Raw genomic sequence first — 21,031 nt, 5'->3', positions numbered from 1 at the left:
TCACCATCTAATACCATCACCATCTAATACCAATACCATCACCATCTAATACCATCACCATCTAATACCATCACCATCTAATACCATCACCACCTAATACCATCACCATCTAATACCATCACCACCTAATACCATCACCATCTAATACCATCACCATCTAATACCAATACCATCACCATCTAATACCATCACCATCTAATACCATCACCATCACATACCATCACCACCTAATACCATCACCATCTAATACCATCACCATCACCACCTAATACCATCACCATCTAATACCATCACCATCTAATACCATCACCACCTAATACCATCACCATCTAATACCATCACCATCTAATACCATCACCATCTAATACCATCACCACCTAATACCATCACCACCTAATACCATCACCACCTAATACCATCACCATCTAATACCATCACCATCTAATACCATCACCATCTAATACCATCACCATCACCATCTAATAAAGAGAAACCGTTCATTAAGAAAATGAATTGGCGTGATGAAGTTCTGGACGGTTGAGCGATTGAACAGTAACAATAGTACTACTTCCTGTTACTAACTGGGTAGATCTGGTCCCTGGTTGGCTAACTAGCTGGGCCCCCAGGTGTTGTTGGCTCTTTAAATAGACACCAAAACAACATAAAGACTCACACACACACACACACACACACACACACACACACACACACACCTACCTATCTCTGCTAAAGGAAACCTTTTCATAAGCTCATTAAATCGGCTAATTTATATTAGCACTAATTAACTCAACCAATGGATTATTTAAGAGTGTACTTTACATAGAGAACAGAGTTACAGGAGGCCCTTCTGAAGAGGAGAGGGGGACGAGAGAGAGAGAGATGGGGGAAGAGAGAGAGATGGGGGAAGAGAGAGAGATGGGGGAAGAGGGAGATAGAGATGGAGGAAGAGGGAGATAGAGATGGGGGAAGAGAGAGAGAGAGATGGGGGAAGAGAGAGATGGGGGAAGAGGGAGAGAGAGATGGGGGAAGAGGGAGATAGAGAGATGGGGGAAGAGGTGGGGGAAGAGGGAGATAGAGAGATGGGGGAAGAGGGAGATAGAGAGATGGGGGAAGAGGGAGATAGAGAGATGGGGAAGAGGGAGATAGAGAGATGGGGGAAGAGGGAGATAGAGAGATGGGGGAAGAGGGAGATAGAGAGATGGGGGAAGAGGGAGATAGAGATGGGGGAAGAGGGAGATAGAGATGGGGGAAGAAAGAGATGGGGGAAGAGGGAGATAGAGATGGAGGAAGAGGGCGATAGAGAGGAGGGAGATAGAGATGGGGGAAGAGAGAGATAGAGATGGGGGAAGAGGGAGATAGAGGAAGAGAGAGATAGAGATGGGGGAAGAGAGAGATAGAGATGGGAGAAGAGAGAGATAGAGATGGGGGAAGAGAGAGATAGAGATGGGGGAAGAGGGAGATAAAGATGGGAGAAGAGGGAGATAAAGAGGAGGGAGATAGAGATGGGGGAAGAGGGAAGAGGGAGATAGAGATGGGGGAAGAGAGAGATGGGGGAAGAGAGAGATGGGGGAAGAGAGAGATGGGGAAGAGAGAGATGGGGGAAGAGAGAGAGAGAGATGGGGGAAGAGAGAGATGGGGGAAGAGAGAGAGAGAGATGGGGGAAGAGGGAGATAGAGAGGAGGGAGAGAGAGATGGGGGAAGAGAGAGATAGAGATGGGGGAAGAGGGAGATAGAGATGGGAGAAGAGGGAGATAAAGAGGAGGGAGATAGAGATGGGGGAAGAGAGAGATAGAGATGGGGGAAGAGGGAAGAGGGAGATAGAGATGGGGGAAGAGAGAGATGGGGGAAGAGAGAGATGGGGAAGAGAGAGATGGGGAAGAGAGAGATGGGGAAGAGAGAGAGAGAGATGGGGGGAAGAGAGAGAGAGAGATGGGGGAAGAGGGAGATAGAGATGGAGGAAGAGGGCGATAGAGATGGAGGAAGAGGGCGATAGAGAGGAGGGAGATAGAGATGGGGGAAGAGAGAGATAGAGATGGGGGAAGAGAGAGATAGAGATGGGGGAAGAGAGAGATGGGGGAAGAGAGAGATGGGGGAAGAGAGAGATGGGGAAGAGAGAGAGAGAGATGGGGGAAGAGGGAGATAGAGAGGAGGGAGATAGAGATGGGGGAAGAGAGAGATAGAGATGGGGGAAGTGAGAGATGGGGGAAGAGAGAGATGGGGGAAGAGAGAGAGAGAGACAGATGGGGAAGAGGGAGATAGAGATGGGGGAAGAGAGAGAGAGATAGAGATGGGGGAAGAGAGAGATGGGGGAAGAGAGAGATGGTGGAGAGAGAGAGAGAGAGAGAGAGATGGTGGAGAGAGAGAGAGAGAATATTTTATCTAATGAGCAGCTGCGTGAACCCCATACTATAATTTACAAATGATCAACATTGTTTGGCTGAAGTACCTGATAATTAGCTAGCACATACTGCAAGAAGCCTTTTCACTTTCACAAACTTTAGTCCTGGGATAAGGATTCATACTTGTACACAAAGCCCTGGGCTAACGGACAAACATACCAACATTTTATCTGCCACGTGACCAACGTTAGAAGACAGACAGTACAGTATAAAGACAGGCTAAAACTGCTACCTAAAACTCATAGAAAACACATAAATCGGGCCTGACTTTCATTTCGCGCTGAACTGCGCAACGTCAAAACAAAAAGCATTCAATATAGTTTTGTTTTTGACGACAATTTAAACGTGTCAGTGTCACGAGGTTGACAGTTAATAACATGTTTAACTATTTAAAACATTGTTTTGAATCTTTTACACAACTTTAGGTTGTGTCTTCAGATTTAAAAGAAAATCACAAACTAACGAAGAATTTTTGTTCACTTCTCTAATTGACTTCTCAGAGACCGAACAAGACAAACTTCTATGATACAACAATATTATCATATATATATTATATTATTATTATATTAATTTAAAATGTCAATAGGAAAACAGATATAGCTGCTGATGGAGAGAGATGCTGCCCTTCCAACTGTAGAGGTCGTGGATACAGTTTGGTAACTAAGCGAGAAGACCATCGTCCACTGAGGTAAATTATGAACTGGAGACAGTCCAAGATGTCCGACTCTTGTTTTCTGAGTCCAAGATGTCCGACTCTTGTTTTCTGAGTCCAAGATGTCCGACTCTTGTTTTCAAAGGTCATCTACTCACGATCGCTGACTCTTGGACCGTCTCCATACGGGTCTCGCATCCGGTTTATACGGGCCAACATCAGCAGCGACGACGTCGTGAAAAAACACGGCAGACATTGGATGTAATACACACACACACACACACACAGTTGAAGTCAGAAGTTTACATACACCTCAGCCAAATACATTTAAACTCAGTTTTTCACAATTCCTGACATTTAATCCTTGTACAAATTCCCTGTTTTAGGTCAGTTAGGATCACCACGCTTGGGGTCATTGTCCATTTGGAAGACCCATTTGCGACCAAGCTTTAACTTCCTGACGGAAGATGTTGCTTCAATACATTCACATCAGTTTCTTTCCTCATGATGCCATCTTGTTCTGGGATTGATTTGCACATTTCGCACCAAAGTACATTCATCTCTAGGAGACAGAACGTGTCTCCTTCCTGAGCGGTATGACGGCTGCGTGGTCCCATAGTGTTTATACTTGCGTACTATTGTTTGTACAGATGAACGTGGTACCTTCAGGCGTTTGGAAATTGCTCCCAAGGATGAACCAGACTTGTGGAGGTCTGCAATTATTTTTCTGAATTCTTGGCTGATTTCATTTGATTGTCCCATGATGTCAAGCAAAGAGGCACTGAGTTTGAAGGTAGGCCTTGAAATACATCCACAGATACACCTCCAATTGACTCAAATTATGTCAATTAGCCAATCAGAAGCTTCTAAAGCCATGACATAATTTTCTGGAATTTTCCAAGCTGTTTAAAGGCACAGTCAACTTAGTGTATGTAAACTTCTGACCCACTGGAATTGTGATACAGTGAATTATAAGTGAAATAATCTGTCTGTAAACAATTGTTGGAAAAATGACTTGTGTCGTGCACAAAGTAGATGTCCTAACCGACTTGCCAAAACTATAGTTTGTTAACAAGACATTTGTGGAGTGGTTGAAAAATGAGTTTTAATGACTCCAACCTAAGTGTATGTAAACTTCCGACTTCAACTGTGTGTGGGGAATCTTGGGTCTGAACCAGGGAGGATACACCTCCTCCTGTCAGGTTTGCACACACAGACAAATAATGAATGTGTCGTGTCTTTGGCTATGCCGGATTAAGTGATATGACATGCTATTCTATAAAATCTTTTCTCTGTAATTAATAAATGTAATTAACTAGAAAGTCGGGGCACCACGAAAGAGTGTTTATAGAGCTGTTATCTTCTGAATAAACTCTGAAAGACCTAGTAATATCTTACATCAATAGCAGTCAATATTAATCATCACCTTATTTCAGTCTCATCTGAAAGTTGTAAATTCTTGGTTATCTTCACAAACCCTGGCTAACAAGTTGAATCAGGATTACAAAATTGGGTTTAATTATTTATTTACCAAATACCTAACTAATCACACAGAATTACATATACACAGAATACAAATGATGTCATACAGAAAACGTCCCTGGTGGACGGAGCCGACATGGCGGCTTGTTACACAAAGGAAAGGGGGTTGGGTTTGAATGAAAGAGCGGGAAGACTGAGGAACAAAGGGAGAAGCTGTTCTATCGTAAATACAGTGTCTTATGCATTCTAAATTACCGCCCATTTGGAAAAGGAAAATGCAATAAATATTTACTCTGAGCTGCGCTTCGGTAGGTTGGTCGTAGATGCTGGTCGTGTTGGCCAACAGATCTTCCTGTCCTCGGAAGAATGTCTCTGGTGGTAAATTGGATACGTGGTGGTATCTTCGTCCGTCTGTTAGACTGGATCCGTCGTCCGTCTTTTCCTAGCCCACGTTTACAGCTGCTGTTGCTAACTCAACGGCTAGGATGTCTCACTTCTTTAGTGAATAAGAGTTCAAAGTTCATACCATTCACAACCAAAGCTCACGCTGAGGTTGGCTTAGTTCTGTAGTTGACATGTTAGTCCTTTTTAACGTGGAACCGTCGTCCTATCGTCCTCGGAACAGGAGGATACATTTTCGTCAAGGGCTTATATAGTGGAGGGAGAGAAGGGTGTGTTTCATCGTTTATAACCCCTGTCTCTTCACAGGGGCGGGCCACTGATTGAGCAGAGCTCTAACCTTATGAAAACCCAATTCTCTAATTTGGAAGCTAAAATTACATTTAATCTGCCTAACAAACAGTTTCAATATCAAACATTTAAATTGCACAACAATTCCATGTGAATGTGATCAACTAGAATGTGTAGACTTTCCCAGGTACAGTTTATGTCGTCCTGTCATCAGTCATAATGTCTCAGATGACGACCGAACTGACATCCATACTCATTAAGTACCTGGTATATTTCCAACTGGTTCTATTACCGAAATATGGTTCCTTTCCCCCCATTTGTTTGATGTTCCCAGACTCTCTATATTTAACAAAGGCTATTCAACAGTCCTTCAGTAGGGTCAGAAAGAGAGGGGAAGGGAGAAAGGTATTTATGGGGGGGGTCATAAACCTTACCCACAGGCCAACGTCATGACAACTGCCACACACACACACAGACCAATACTGCCACATACACACACAGAACAATACTGCCACACACACACACCAATACTGCCACACAGACCAATACTGCCACACACAGACCAATACTGCCACACACAGAGACCAATACTGCCACACACACACCAATACTGCCACACACAGACCAATACTGTCACACAGACCAATACTGCCACACACAGAGACCAATACTGCCACACACACACAGACCAATACTGCCACACACAGACCAATACTGCCACACAGACCAATACTGCCACACACAGACCAATACTGCCACACACAGAGATCAATACTGCCACACACAGAGACCAATACTGCTAAAGCAACTAGCCAGCCGCGACGCCAGACGTAGTCAACACACCTAGTCATCATTAACCCACTGCTAGCTGGCTAGCAAACAGCTAGCCAACCGTTACCGACTAGCAGCGCTGTAGATACCAATACTTTACAACGGAACGATTTGACTAGTGCAGTGTTGGCTAGCTAGCTACATAGTTGTCTTTGTCATAGCTTGATAATTGTGTAGTTTAGTAATTACCGAGGTTAGCTAGCCAGCTATTCCCGTCCCCCGCGACGCCATTTTTTCCAAACCCAGCCAACTAGTAACACTGTAGAAACTAAATACATTACAAAGGAACGTCTTGATTAGTGTTATGTTAGCTAGCTACAAAGTTGCTTTTGTATCATGACAAGGCGTAGTACTGAAACTATCGAGGTCACCTAGCCAGCTACACCTAGCCAGCTACACGGTCAAACAAAGTCAACAACGCAGCCACTGCTAGCTAGCCTACTCCACCAGCCAGCAGTACTGTATCATTTTAGTCATTTTAGTCAATAAGATTTTTTGCAACGTAAGCTTAACTTTCTGAACATTCGAGACGTGTAGTCCACTTGTCATTCCAATCTCCTTTGCATTAGCGTAGCCTCTTCTGTAGCTTGTCAACTATGTGTCTGTCTATCCCTGTTCTCTCCCCTCTGCACAGGCCATACAAACGCTTCACACCGCGTGGCCGCTGCCACTCTAACCTGGTGGTCCCAGCGCGCACGACCCACGTGGAGTTCCAGGTCTCCGGCAGCCTCTGGAACTGCCGGTCTGCGGCCAACAAGGCTGAGTTCATCTCAGCCTATGCTACCCTCCAGTCCCTAGACTTCCTGGCGCTGACGGAAACATGGATCACCACAGATAACACTGCTACTCCTACTGCTCTCTCCTCGTCTGCCCACGTGTTCTCGCATACCCCTAGAGCATCGAGCCAGCGGGGTGGTGGCACTGGAATCCTCATCTCTCCCAAGTGGACATTCTCTCTTTCTCCCCTGACCCATCTGTCTATCTCCTCATTTGAATTCCATGCTGTCACAGTTACCAGCCCTTTCAAGCTTAACATCCTCATCATTTATCGCCCTCCAGGTTCCCTTGGAGAGTTCATCAATGAGCTTGACGCCTTGATAAGTTCCTTTCCTGAGGATGGCTCACCCCTCACAGTTATGGGTGACTTTAACCTCCCCACGTCTACCTTTGACTCATTTCTCTCTGCCTCCTTCTTTCCACTCCTCTCCTCTTTTGACCTCACCCTCTCACCTTCCCCCCCTACTCACAAGGCAGGCAATACGCTTGACCTCATCTTTACTAGATGCTGTTCTTCCACTAATCTCATTGCAACTCCTCTCCAAGTCTCCGACCACTACCTTGTATCCTTTTCCCTCTCGCTCTCATCAAAAACTTCTCACTCTGCCCCTACTCGGATGGTATTGCGCCGTCCCAACCTTCGCTCTCTCTCTCCTGCTACTCTCTCCTCTTCCATCCTATCATCTCTTCCCTCTGCTCAAACCTTCTCCAACCTATCTCCTGATTTTGCCTCCTCAACCCTCCTCTCCTCCCTCTCTGCATCCTTTGATTTTCTCTGTCCCTTATCCTCCAGGCCGGCTCGGTCCTCCCCTCCTGCTCCGTGGCTCGACGACTCACTGCGAGCTCACAGAACAGGGCTCCGGGCAGCCGAGCGGAAATGGAGGAAAACTCGCCTCCCTGCGGACCTCGCATCCTTTCACTCCCTCCTCTCTACATTTTCCTCTTCTGTATCTGCTGCTAAAGCCACTTTCTACCACTCTAAATTCCAAGCATCTGCCTCTAACCCTAGGAAGCTTTTTGCTACCTTCTCCTCCCTCCTGAATCCTCCTCCCCCCCCCTCCTCTCTCTCTGCGGATGACTTCGTCAACCACTTTGAAAAGAAGGTTGACGACATCCGATCCTCGTTTGCTAAGTCAAGCGACACCGCTGGTCCTGCTCACACTGCCCTACCCTGTGCTTTGACCTCTTTCTCCCCTCTCTCTCCAGATGAAATCTCGCGTCTTGTGACGGCCGGCCGCCCAACAACCTGCCCACTTGACCCTATCCCCTCCTCTCTTCTCCAGACCATTTCCGGAGACCTTCTCCCCTACCTCACCTCGCTCATCAACTCATCCTTGACCGCTGGCTACGTCCCTTCCGTCTTCAAGAGAGCGAGAGTTGCACCCCTTCTGAAAAAACCTACACTCGATCCCTCCGATGTCAACAACTACAGACCAGTATCCCTTCTTTCTTTTCTCTCCAAAACTCTTGAACGTGCCGTCCTTGGCCAGCTCTCCTGCTATCTCTCTCAGAACGACCTTCTTGATCCTAATCAGTCAGGTTTCAAGACTGGGCATTCAACTGAGACTGCTCTTCTCTGTGTCACGGAGGCTCTCCGCACTGCTAAAGCTAACTCTCTCTCCTCTGCTCTCATCCTTCTAGACCTATCTGCTGCCTTTGATACTGTGAACCATCAGATCCTCCTCTCCACCCTCTCCGAGCTGGGCATCTCCGGCGCGGCCCACGCTTGGATTGCGTCCTACCTGACAGGTCGCTCCTACCAGGTGGCGTGGCGAGAATCTGTCTCCGCACCACGTGCTCTCACCACTGGTGTCCCCCAGGGCTCTGTTCTAGGCCCTCTCCTATTCTCGCTATACACCAAGTCACTTGGCTCTGTCATATCCTCACACGGTCTCTCCTATCATTGCTATGCAGACGACACACAATTAATCTTCTCCTTTCCCCCTTCTGACAACCAGGTGGCGAATCGCATCTCTGCATGTCTGGCAGACATATCAGTGTGGATGACGGATCACCACCTCAAGCTGAACCTCGGCAAGACGGAGCTGCTCTTCCTCCCGGGGAAGGACTGCCCGTTCCATGATCTCGCCATCACGGTTGACAACTCCCTTGTGTCCTCCTCCCAGAGTGCTAAGAACCTTGGCGTGATCCTGGACAACACCCTGTCGTTCTCCACTAACATCAAGGCGGTGACCCGATCCTGTAGGTTCATGCTCTACAACATTCGCAGAGTACGACCCTGCCTCACACAGGAAGCGGCGCAGGTCCTAATCCAGGCACTTGTCATCTCCCGTCTGGATTACTGCAACTCGCTGTTGGCTGGGCTCCCTGCCTGTGCCATCAAACCCCTACAACTCATCCAGAACGCCGCAGCCCGTCTGGTGTTCAACCTTCCCAAGTTCTCTCACGTCACCCCTCTCCTCCGCTCTCTCCACTGGCTTCCAGTTGAAGCTCGCATCCGCTACAAGACCATGGTGCTTGCCTACGGAGCTGTGAGGGGAACGGCACCTCCGTACCTTCAGGCTCTGATCAGGCCCTACACCCAAACAAGGGCACTGCGTTCATCCACCTCTGGCCTGCTCGCCTCCCTACCTCTGAGGAAGCACAGTTCCCGCTCAGCCCAGTCAAAACTGTTCGCCGCTCTGGCACCCCAATGGTGGAACAAGCTCCCTCACGATGCCAGGACAGCGGAGTCAATCACCACCTTCCGGAGACACCTGAAACCCCACCTCTTTAAGGAATACCTGGGATAGGATAAAGTAATCCTTCTAACCCCCCCCCCTTTAAAAGATTTAGATGCACTATTGTAAAGTGGTTGTTCGACTGGATATTATAGGTGAATGCACCAATTTGTAAGTCGCTCTGGATAAGAGCGTCTGCTAAATGACTTAAATGTAAATGTAAATGTACTGCCACACACAGAGACCAATACTGCCACACACACACAGACCAATACTGCCACACACACAAACCAATACTGCCACACACAGACCAATACTGCCACACACAGACCAATACTGCCACACACACAGACCAATACTGCCACACACAGAGATCAATACTGCCACACACAGACCAATACTGCCACACACACACACACACACCAATACTGCCACACACAGACCAATACTGCCACACACACAGACCAATACTGCCACACACAGAGACCAATACTGCCACACACACAGACCAATACTGCCACACACAGAGACCAATACTGCCACACACAGAGACCAATACTGCCACACACACAGACCAATACTGCCACACACACAGACCAATACTGCCACACACACAGACCAATACTGCCACACACACAGACCAATACTGCCACACACACAGACCAATACTGCCACACACAGACCAATACTGCCACACACAGACCAATACTGCCACACAGACCAATACTGCCACACACAGAGACCAATACTGCCACACACAGAGACCAATACTGCCACACACAGAGAGACCAATACTGCCACACACAGAGACCAATACTGCCACACACAGAGACCAATACTGCCACACACAGAGACCAATACTGCCACACACACAGACCAATACTGCCACACACAGACCAATACTGCCACACACAGACCAATACTGCCACACACACAGACCAATACTGCCACACACAGAGATCAATACTGCCACACACAGACCAATACTGCCACACACACACACACAGACCAATACTGCCACACACAGACCAATACTGCCACACACACAGACCAATACTGCCACACACAGAGACCAATACTGCCACACACAGAGACCAATACTGCCACACACACAGACCAATACTGCCACACACAGAGACCAATACTGCCACACACAGAGACCAATACTGCCACACACACAGACCAATACTGCCACACACACAGACCAATACTGCCACACACACAGACCAATACTGCCACACACACAGACCAATACTGCCACACACACAGACCAATACTGCCACACACAGACCAATACTGCCACACACAGACCAATACTGCCACACAGAGACCAATACTGCCACACACAGAGACCAATACTGCCACACACAGAGACCAATACTGCCACACACACAGAGACCAATACTGCCACACACAGAGACCAATACTGCCACACACAGAGACCAATACTGCCACACACAGAGACCAATACTGCCACACACAGAGACCAATACTGCCACACACACAGACCAATACTGCCACACACACAGACCAATACTGCCACACACACAGACCAATACTGCCACACACACAGAGACCAATACTGCCACACACACAGACCAATACTGCCACACACACAGACCAATACTGCCACACACACAGACCAATACTGCCACACACACAGACCAATACTGCCACACACACAGACCAATACTGCCACACACACAGACCAATACTGCCACACACACAGACCAATACTGCCACACAGACCAATACTGCCACACACAGTTCGCCTTGATGTATTTTCTTCTTGTTGTTTTTGTCAGTTTCTCTCTTTTGTTCTTTTTGTTGGTTGTTGGCGCATTAGGAGGGTGGTGGTTTAGGTTGGGTTGGAGGGGGGGAACTTGGATGGATGAGGGGCAGCTCTCGAGGGGAACAGTGGGAGAGGGGGACTTGGATGGTTGAGGGGCAGCTCTCGAGGGGAACTGTGGAGAGGGGGACTTGGATGGTTTGGTGGCCTGGCGGTTGGGAGGCCGGTGGCTGAGAGGTTGCTGGTTCGGGTCCCCGATTCCACTTGGTGGGAGATCTGTTGATGTGCCCTTGGGTGGGGGTGCTTGACCCTGGTTGCTCCTGGGGGTCGCTCTGAATGAGAGTGTCTGCTGTATGTTTTAAAATATTTTTTATTTACAAAAAATGTGTTTGGTGCAGTATTTCTCAAGTGAATTTTTTTTTTTAAATCTCTTCAACATCTGAGAAAATAAATAAAAAAACCTTTGCCGAAATGTCATTATAATACTGTTTGGGAGCCTTTACAGTTACACATTAGGCTGTGTGACGTGATTGGTTCGGTAGAGAGAGAGAGAGTCCGTCCCATGATGAATGACTGCAGGTGTAAATTAACCTTCTGAACACACATCAATACTAATCAAAACAACCAACACTGGTTTTCACTACTTCCAATACACAGTGACCTTTTTATAAAAACACAAGGGGTTTGGGGCTGTTATCATTCATAGCTTAAATCCTGTAAACATACCGGGAACACAATGTGGATGAAAATCAATCCATCAATACTTTTTATGTGGACACACACACACACACACACACACACACACACACACACACACACACACACACACACACACACACACACACACACACACACACACACCTACAGTGGCTGTGAGCAGGATTAACTCTGGAGGACAGAAGAGGGTAAAAATCATTCATTACAATATCAACATGGGAGTCATTGTATGTCCCTGCATAGCGCCCCCGTGTCCCTACATAGCGCCCCCGTGTCCCTGCATAGCGCCCCCGTGTCCCTACATAGTGCCCCCCTGTCCCTGCATAGCGTCCCCGTGTCCCTACATAGCGCCCCCGTGTCCCTACATAGCGTCCCGTGTCCCTACATAGCGCCCCGTGTCCCTACATAGCGTCCCGTGTCCCTACATAGCGTCCCGTGTCCCTACATAGCGTCCCGTGTCCCTACATAATGCCCCGTGTCCCTACATAATGCCCCGTGTCCCTACATAATGCCCCGTGTCCCTACATAGCGCCCCGTGTCCCTACATAGCGCCCCGTGTCCCTACATAATGCCCCGTGTCCCTACATAATGCCCCGTGTCCCTACATAATGCCCCGTGTCCCTACATAATGCCCCGTGTCCCTACATAATGCCCCGTGTCCCTACATAATGCCCCGTGTCCCTACATAATGCCCCATGTCCCTACATAATGCCCCATGTCCCTACATAATGCCCCATGTCCCTACATAATGCCCCATGTCCCTACATAGTGCCCCATGTCCCTACATAGTGCCCCATGTCCCTACATAATGCCCCATGTCCCTACATAATGCCCCATGTCCCTACATAATGCCCCATGTCCCTACATAATGCCCCATGTCCCTACATAATGCCCCATGTCCCTACATAATGCCCCATGTCCCTACATAATGCCCCATGTCCCTACATAATGCCCCATGTCCCTACATAATGCCCCATGTCCCTACATAATGCCCTATGTCCCTACATAATGCCCCATGTCCCTACATAATGCCCCATGTCCCTACATAGTGCCCCATGTCCCTACATAATGCCCCATGTCCCTACATAGTGCCCCATGTCCCTACATAGTGCCCCATGTCCCTACATAATGCCCCATGTCCCTACATAATGCCCCATGTCCCTACATAGTGCCCCATGTCCCTACATAATGCCCCATGTCCCTACATAGTGCCCCATGTCCCTACATAATGCCCCATGTCCCTACATAATGCCCCATGTCCCTACATAATGCCCCATGTCCCTACATAGTGCCCCATGTCCCTACATAATGCCCCATGTCCCTACATAGTGCCCCATGTCCCTACATAATGCCCCATGTCCCTACATAATGCCCCATGTCCCTACATAATGCCCCATGTCCCTACATAATGCCCCATGTCCCTACATAATGCCCCATGTCCCTACATAGTGCCCCATGTCCCTACATAATGCCCCATGTCCCTACATAATGCCCCATGTCCCTACATAATGCCCCATGTCCCTACATAGTGCACTACAGACTATAGTGTCCCTCTAGTCCTATAGAGGGACTAGAGGGACACATCCAAGATGTCCATACTAATTAGCCTAGTGGGGAATTACAGACATGGTCTTTACTACACAGAACGTCTCTTATTGGATGGTCTCAGAACGTCTCTCATTGGATGGTCTTTACTACGCAGAATGTCTCTTATTGGATGGTCTTTACTACACAGAATGTCTCTTATTGGATGGTCTCTTATTGGATGGTCTCTTATTGGATGGTCTCTTATTGGATGGTCTTTACTACACAGAACGTCTCTTATTGGATGGTCTTTACTACACAGAACGTCTCTTATTGGATGGTCTCTTATTGGATGGTCTCTTATTGGATGGTCTTTACTACACAGAACGTCTCTTATTGGATGGTCTTTACTACACAGAACGTCTCTTATTGGATGGTCTTTATTACGCAGAACGTCTCTCATTGGATGGTCTTTTTGTCCAGCCCCTGTGAATAGTTCAGTACCTAAACCATCTCGTTTCCCTGGTTAAAACCTACAGTCGCAGAAGGCAGCTTTCTCTCTTTCTTTCTCTGATCACTTCAACAGAAATAGGCTCTGTATTAATGAACGAACCAACTTCACAACAGAAATAGGCTCTGTAATGAACGAACCAACTTCTCAACAGAGATAGGCTCTGTATTAATGAACGAACCAACTTCTCAACAGAGATAGGCTCTGTATTAATGAACGAACCAACTTCTCAACAGAAATAGGCTCTGTATTAATGAACGAACCAACTTCTCAACAGAAATAGGCTCTGTATTAATGAACGAACCAACTTCTCAACAGAAATAGGCTCTGTATTAATGAACGAACCAACTTCTCAACAGAGATAGGCTCTGTATTAATGAACGAACCAACTTCTCAACAGAAATAGGCTCTGTATTAATGAACGAACCAACTTCTCAACAGAAATAGGCTCTGTATTAATGAACGAACCAACTTCTCAACAGAAATAGGCTCTGTATTAATGAACGAACCAACTTCTCAACAGAAATAGGCTCTGTATTAATGAACGAACCAGCTTCTCAACAGAAATAGGCTCTGTATTAATGAACGAACCAACTTCTCAACAGAAATAGGCTCTGTATTAATGAACGAACCAACTTCTCAACAGAAATAGGCTCTGTATTAATGAACGAACCAACTTCTCAACAGAGATAGGCTCTGTATTAATGAACGAACCAACTTCTCAACAGAAATAGGCTCTGTATTAATGAACGAACCAACTTCTCAACAGAGATAGGCTCTGTATTAATGAACGAACCAACTTCTCAACAGAAATAGGCTCTGTATTAATGAACGAACCAACTTCTCAACAGAAATAGGCTCTGTATTAATGAACGAACCAACTTCTCAACAGAAATAGGCTCTGTATTAATGAACGAACCAACTTCTCAACAGAAATAGGCTCTGTATTAATGAACGAACCAACTTCTCAACAGAAATAGGCTCTGTATTAATGAACGAACCAACTTCTCAACAGAAATAGGCTCTGTATTAATGAACGAACCAACTTCTCAACAGTAAACTCTGCTTTGAACCAGCTGTGTACAGGAAGTGGACAGGAAGTGGACAGGAAGTGGACAGGAAGTGGACAGGAAGTGTACAGGAAGTGGGTACTACTTCACATTTCAGGTCTTTAATATAACCCTCCCAGAATTGAGTGAATATTTAAAAGCCATTTCCTATTCACGCTGAGAACGTGTTGGTCATGTAGGACTGCAGACATTTCTCATTATATTAACTCTGAGCATATTATTAGCACATTTGAAATATATGTTGTGTCCCAAATGTGTTGTGGGCGTGGCCAGGTATGGTAAGAGGACTGTCCTCTAACCAGTGTAGAGCGTTGTGGGCGTGGCCAGGTATGGTAATAGGACTGTCCTCTAACCAGTGTAGAGCGTTGTGGGCGTGGCCAGGTATGGTAATAGGACTGTCCTCTAACCAGTGTAGAGTGTTGTGGGCGTGGCCAGGTATGGTAAGAGGACTGTCCTCTAACCAGTGTAGAGCGTTGTGGGCGTGGCCAGGTATGGTAATAGGACTGTCCTCTAACCAGCGTAGAGCGTTGTGGGCGTGGCCAGGTATGGTAATAGGACTGTCCTCTAACCAGCGTAGAGCGTTGTGGGCGTGGCCAGGTATGGTAATAGGACTGTCCTCTAACCAGCGTAGAGCGTTGTGGGCGTGGCCAGGTATGGTAATGACAGAGTGCTCAGACCGTCCATTTGAACACCATTTGGGTCATTATTCTTAAAACTGAAGGAAATACAACAACAAAAAACGTCGATTGGGACAGTTTCAGGTTGTGTTTCTAACAAAGCAGGGGAGCAGAAGACCGGTGGACTAGTGATAAATCAGAAACAATGACAGAATAAATAAATAAAACGACAAGAGTAGTAGAGATCCTGAACCAACGTCTCGGGCAAAAACACCGGACGGCAACACCGTCGGGAGTTGTAACACAGTGGTCACCATAGCAACAGTACGACCGTCTCCAGGCTCCGCGTCGCTCAGGCAACCCGGTCAGTTCCCGTTGACTGAGAATTGGTTTGAGCAAAAAAAAGGGCAAGGCCCTGAATCACTCATCTCGATCACACGATGAGTACTTAATAAGACGATTTGAGATACAAGTAGATCTGTAGAGCAGTGTGATTCAGTGCAGTCGGACTAGCTACTTTGGAGTCCATGTTCAAAACACAGCGAGAGTCAGGGTGCCATGATGAGGAGGGATCGAAACCGCAGCCAAACCGCCTGAGAAGAGCACAGTAGCGATGTTGACAAACAAGACAAATTAATATTCCTTATTATAGATTTTCCTTTAAAACTAAATCAGAAGAGAAAAAAATGTTTTATCAAATTCACAATGCTAAATAATGTCCTGTTATATATACATGTATGACCTGTAGGGCAATGACGCGCCATCTATCGTCAGAGTACAGAGTACATAATACATAATGAGTACAGAGTACAGAGTACATTATACATAATGAGTACAGAGTACATAATACATAATGAGTGTGGCTCAGTTGGTAGAGCATGGTGTTTGCAACGCCAGCATGGTGTGTGCAACGCCAGGGTTGTGGGTTCGATTCCCACAGGGGGGCCAGTACAAAAGAAATGTATGAAATGTATGCATTCACTATTGTAAGTCGCTCTGGATAAGATCGTCTGCTAAAATGACTAAAATGTACAGAGTACAGGACCTAATACAGTCCATCAGAGTACATTATAAAGCTCCAGCCCATCCCAGTAGAGTACCTCTTATGAAATCCCCTGACTATAAGGTATTAGTCCTCCTGGACTCTAGGCCTATACGGTTGAATGAGAATTCACTTTTTAAACACCACTTTTTAAAAACTTCAATTCTGCAATATTACCAGGTAGCAAATCACTTTTACGGTTAAAAGCCCCCACCCCTCTGATATAAATCAGTCTACAGAAAGCTGTGTATCTGATAGGAGCCTTGGCCTTCGTCCAAAATGGCACCCTATTTTCCAAAATACCGCACTGCTTTTTGACCAGGGCACAGGTAAAAGAAGAAAAGTAGTACACTATAAACGGAAGAGAGTGCTATTTGGGACGCATCCCTCATTTGTCTGAGCGATTCTACTGAGGAGGATAACGGCATTAAGTTATCTAGTTTAGGATGGACTCACAGAGAACCAAATGGTTGCCGCGTTTTAAAGCTTGGGTAAAGGACAACATTACTTCACCAAGGAGACTCTGTACACTGCTGGGTGGCCTTTCAGTTGGTCCAGCAACCAAAGGAAGGGATTGTGTTCAGCCAAAAAAACTGTTTGTCTGTTTTGTCGGTTGTCTTTCAGCCAAAGCAGTCTGTCTTGTCAGCCAAACTGTCTCTTCTGCCTGTCTATCATTCAGGCAAAGCTGTGTGTCTTTCTGCCTGCCTGTCTATCATTCAGTCAAAGCTGTGTGTCTTTCTGCCTGTCTGTCTGTCATTCAGACCAAAGCTGTGTGTCTTTCTGCCTGTCTGTCTATCATTCAGACCAAAACTGTGTCTTTCTGCCTGCCTGTCTGTCTACCATTCAGTCAAAGCTGTGTGTCTTTCTGCCTGCCTGTCTATCATTCAACCCAAGCTGTGTGTCTTTCTGCCTGCCTGTCTGTCTACCATTCAGTCAAAGCTGTGTGTCTTTCTGCCTGCCTGTCTGTCTACCATTCAGTCAAAGCTGTGTGTCTTTCTGCCTGCCTGTCTGTCTACCATTCAGTCAAAGCTGTGTGTCTTTCTGCCTGCCTGTCTATCATTCAACCCAAGCTGTGTGTCTTTCTGCCTGCCTGCCTGTCTATCATTCAGCCCAAGCTGTGTGTCTTTCTGCCTGCCTGCCTGTCTACCATTCAGCCCAAGCTGTGTCTTTCTGCCTGCCTGCCTGTCTACCATTCAGTCAAAGCTGTGTCTTTCTGCCTGCCTGCCTGTCTACCATTCAGTCAAAGCTGTGTGTCTTTCTGCCTGCCTGTCTACCATTTAGTCTAAGCTGTGTGTCTTTCTGCCTGCCTGTCTACCATTCAGCCCAAGCTGTGTGTCTTTTGCCAATGGAGATAAAGCGTCAACATAAAAATATGAACAATGCAGAAGACCGGTCCGTTAAACACAGTCCAAATGGACCAGCCAGGTACCTAATAATGGACCAGCCACGTACCTAATAATGGACCAGCCAGGTACCTAATAATGGACCAGCCAGGTACCGAATAATGGACCAGCCAGGTACCTAATAATGGACCAGCCAGGTACCTAATAATGGACCAGCCAGGTACCTTATAATGGACCAGCCAGGTACCTAATAATGGACCAGCCAGGTACCTAATAATGGACCAGCCAGGTACCTAATAATGGACCAGCCAGGTACCTAATAATGGACCAGCCACGTACCTAATAATGGACCAGCCAGGTACCTAATAATGGACCAGCCAGGTACCTAATAATGGACCAGCCAGGTACCTAATAATGGACCAGCCAGGTACCTAATAATGGACCAGCCAGGTACCTAATAATGGACCAGCCAGGTACCTAATAATGGACCAGCCAGGTACCTAATAATGGACCAGCCAGGTACCTAATAATGGACCAGCCAGGTACCTAATAATGGACCAGCCAGGTACCTTATAATGGACCAGCCAGGTACCTAATAATGGACCAGCCAGGTACCTAATAATGGACCAGCCAGGTACCTAATAATGGACCAGCCAGGTACCTAATAATGGACCAGCCACGTACCTAATAATGGACCAGCCAGGTACCTAATAATGGACCAGCCAGGTACCTAATAATGGACCAGCCAGGTACCTAATAATGGACCAGCCAGGTACCTAATAATGGACCAGCCAGGTACCTTATAATATCAGGAACCAACCTTCAGTTTAATAGACACACAAACTATTAACATTGACCCCTCCTTTGTTTTTACACTGCTGTTACTCACTGTTTATTATCTATGCAAAGTCACTTCACCCCCACCTACATGTACAAACTACCTCGTTACTAACCTGTACCCCTGCACATTGACTCTGTACCGGTACCTCCTGTACATAGCCTCATTATTGTTATTTTATTGTGTTACTAGCTAGCGTTACATGTATGATCTGTGTAGTAATATTATTCATATCTCAGAGCTATTTGCATTGCTAGTTATAGCCTAATGCTAGCTAGCTAGCTATAGCCTAATGCTAGCTAGCTATAGTCTAATGCTGGCTAGCTATAGCCTAATGCTAGCTAGCTATAGCCTAATGCTAGCTATCTATAGCCTAATGCTAGCTAGCTATAGCCTAATGCTGGCTAGCTATAGCCTAATGCTGGCTAGCTATAGCCTAATGCTGGCTAGCTATAGCCTAATGCTAGCTAGCTATAGCCTAATGCTAGCTAGCTATAGCCTAATGCTAGCTAGCTAACATTGAACCTGGTTGGTTTGCTACCTGCAAATTCATACAGGGTAGTAAGATCATGAGTTGGGATTATGGTTCATTGTTTAGCTAGCTGCATGTCTAAACAAAAAGACTCCACTATGCAAGTATCCATTTCAATACAACGTTCATGATGTCACTGCGACAACTGTTCGATAGACGTAGCTGGTAAATTCACTCGGGCTATCTTGTTGCCTAGTTAAAGAAAAAGTTGAATAAAAATAAATAATATCTACTCCGATTTCCGAGCCCTCTCGTCTGAATGTGCCAGAGCGCAGAATAACTGACAAATTTACCAACGCTCAACACCCGCTGCATATGACCGGTGTCAGTAAACGTTGGCAAAAAAGCATAATTAAATAGTTGCCAGCAGCACAGTTTCAATCACCAACTCTCTGGATAACATGAAAACAGCCTAAACAGCTCTGCTCGGGCAAGTAAAATGGTCTCTCATTTATGTCTAGAAGTAGCTAGCAAGCTAGCCAGTTAGCGTGGGTGTTTGACTGCTGCTGTTAGAACAGAGCGCTCGGATTAACCCTACTCCTCAGCCAATGCTAGCCAGTTAGCGTGGGTGTTTGACTGCTGCTGTTAGAACAGCTCGGATTAACCCTACTCCTCAGCCAATGCTAGCCAGTTAGCGTGGGTGTTTGACTGCTGCTGTTAGAACAGCTCGGATTAACCCTACTCCTCAGCCAATGCTAGCCAGTTAGCGTGGGTGTTTGACTGCTGCTGTTAGAACAGCTCGGATTAACCCTACTCCTCAGCCAATGCTAGCCAGTTAGCGTGGGTGTTTGACTGCTGCTGTTAGAACAGCTCGGATTAACCCTACTCCTCAGCCAATGCGTCCAGTGTGCGCTCTGAACTGTCCGAGAACGAAACGCTCAATTTACGTACGGACAATCTGACAACGCTCTGAGTTTACGAATGCCCAGAGCGCACTCTGGCACTCCAGATTAAATTTACGAACACACCCGTAGTATAAACCAGCCTTTCGTCTTGAACTCTTCGGTTGTTTAGTACATGGCCTCACATGTGAATCCTTAAAGAGACGGGTGAGGGCTAAAGCTTAAGATGTAAGATGTAAAATGCTGAATGGGTGTAGACAAAGAAGAGTTCTCCAGTAGGTGTACTAAAACATTCAAGGGCCATTTTCTCAAAAGTGGGCTTACAAATGTATTTTCCCATTGTTCCTCAACTGCAGTGTATGATATGCCATTTTCTAGCTCTGAGTCTCTACTTTTATTCAAATGTAAAAAAAAAAAAACACAATTTCAAATTTTGCTGCATAAGATTGAATCGATCCGGTCAGTCACAAACGTGACTAAGGGTAAAGTCACCAAAACGTGACTGAGGGTAAAGTCACCAAAACGTGACTGAGGGTAAAGTCACCAAAACGTGACTGAGGGTAAAGTCACCAAAACGTGACTGAGGGTAAAGTCACCAAAACGTGACTGAGGGTACAGTCACCAAAACGTGACTGAGGGTACAGTCACCAAAACGTGACTGAGGATACAGTCACCAAAACGTGACTGAGGGTAC

The 21,031-nt window shown here is 46.5% G+C and overlaps 1 protein-coding gene across 4 annotated transcripts in view; it reads right to left on the bottom strand.

Moving 5' to 3' along the window:
- LOC115161435 (partitioning defective 3 homolog B) overlaps positions 1-21,031 on the bottom strand; it is a 114,263-nt gene that overhangs the window by 71,922 nt on the left and 21,310 nt on the right. The window lies entirely within an intron of this gene.

The sequence above is a fragment of the Salmo trutta genome, chromosome 24 (assembly GCF_901001165.1).
Source record: "Salmo trutta chromosome 24, fSalTru1.1, whole genome shotgun sequence".
NCBI lineage: Eukaryota > Metazoa > Chordata > Actinopteri > Salmoniformes > Salmonidae > Salmo > Salmo trutta.
The sequence above is the reverse complement of the archived record's forward strand: the minus strand, read 5'-3'. Positions and strand labels throughout refer to the sequence as shown.